Source organism: Cupressus sempervirens, chromosome 8 (genome assembly GCF_028749045.1).
Source record: "Cupressus sempervirens isolate cs-2001-9-10 chromosome 8, ASM2874904v1, whole genome shotgun sequence".
Classification (NCBI taxonomy): Eukaryota; Viridiplantae; Streptophyta; class Pinopsida; order Cupressales; family Cupressaceae; genus Cupressus; species Cupressus sempervirens.
Window position 1 is genome coordinate 716,383,348 of NC_143125.1, and position 1,701 is coordinate 716,385,048.

Consider the following 1,701-nt stretch of genomic DNA (forward strand, 5'->3'; position numbering starts at 1 on the left):
ATTTGGTAGTTTATTTGATAGAGTATTTAGCAATTTATTTGGTATTATATTTGGTAGTTTATTAGGTAGTTTATGTGGTAATTTTGGTACTATATCTGGTAGTTTATTTAGTAGTTGATTTGATAGCTTATTTAGCAGTTTATTGGGTAGTATATTTGGTAATATATTTGATAGTATATTTGGTAGTTTATTTTGTAGTATATTTGCTATTTTATTTGGTAGTTTATTGAATCATATTAGGGTATGGTGGAATCGAACCACCATCCTCCTACTTGTAAAGCAGGTGCTCTTCCATTGAGCTAGTACCCTTTAAAGAATAGTGGTGTTATTAAATGTATAATATAAAAATCAAGAGAATTTATTCATTATCAAATTCATTACATGCGGCTTGTTCCTCTTATTATAATAAAGTTGTGGAACAAAAAAATAAAAACCTTAATAGTAGTAGTTAAGTTTAAAAATCCAACTAGTTCATTTCATAACCAATGACAACACTACCTAGATTGTGAAATAGTTTATTTAGTGAATTATTAAGTATTTATGTAGACCACCTTCATGGAATCACCTTCTTTCCTAAATACTATTCATCCATTTGTTAGCCTAGCCTTCTTTCTTGATCATTGTTATGGTGGTCATATTATTCCAAATGACATATTAGAGGTACAAATACAAATACAATGCTTCTTATTTTATAGAGTCATGGCTTAAAAATGAATTACAAAACCAATTTGAAATGCTTCCACAAAATCTTCAACTAGTTCAATTATTGGTGGAGTAATAGATAAACACTTAAACACCCAACATAAATTTGATCAATAGCAATCATGAGATTATGTATGGGGAATGATATGAAAAAAAAACCTTTATTGTATTACAAACACAAAATGTGGGATAGGGTTCCAAGACCTCTTTGAGATACATCCAAACAATTCCCTTTGACACAAATCATGTTTCAATCATTCAAAAAAAATCTTATTGTCCACTATGATTAAGGGGTAGGGGTGTGCCTAGGCACCCCCTTCCCTTATATAAATATCTCAAGCTATTGAGTGACACTTTGTGATCTATTGATATATAAATGTGGATTCTTTGATGACAAAGTAGAACATTTATGGTTAATTGTATACCCTTACAGAATACTCAATAGGGATACAATGCTTATTTGACTCATACTAAAACTCTTTATGACACTTGAGTTGCAAGTGTTCAACTTGGTTATGAACTATTTCAACACATACTCTTTAAGGAAAAAATAAAGTTTGATGACCAGTCACATTAAGTATATGTTACAATCCAAACATTTTACCATCCAATACTTTAGTAAATACATCAGCTATGCTGTCATTTTTTTTTTAAATTACAACTCTTTATTTTTGAGGTGAGGCTTCTCTTATAGAACAATGTGATTGAATGTGCTTTAATGTTCCATAATAAACTAGATTTTTTTCTTAGATTAAGCTTTGATTTTTCCACTAAAATGAAATTGGTACCCTCATAGCTTGAAGAATGCATCTTAGCTAGGTATCTTTGGAGATATCCCTAAACAATGTTTCATACCCATCTTTAATAACTAATAAGAAATAGTGTATTAACCAACTCACAAGATTCTCTATCATTCATAGTCCAACTTAAAACTTATTGCATTTGTAGAGCCTTCCCATGCTAGATCTTTCCATATAGTACAAGATTGATCATTCACAT

General features: G+C 29.9%; 1 non-coding gene across 1 annotated transcript; it reads right to left on the minus strand.

Annotated features, from left to right (window-relative positions):
* Positions 1–237: 237 nt before the first annotated feature.
* Positions 238–309, minus strand: TRNAV-UAC (transfer RNA valine (anticodon UAC)). Its single transcript has one exon. It is a non-coding gene; the product is annotated as a tRNA-Val (tRNA).
* Between the last annotated feature and the right edge of the window lie 1,392 nt (positions 310–1,701).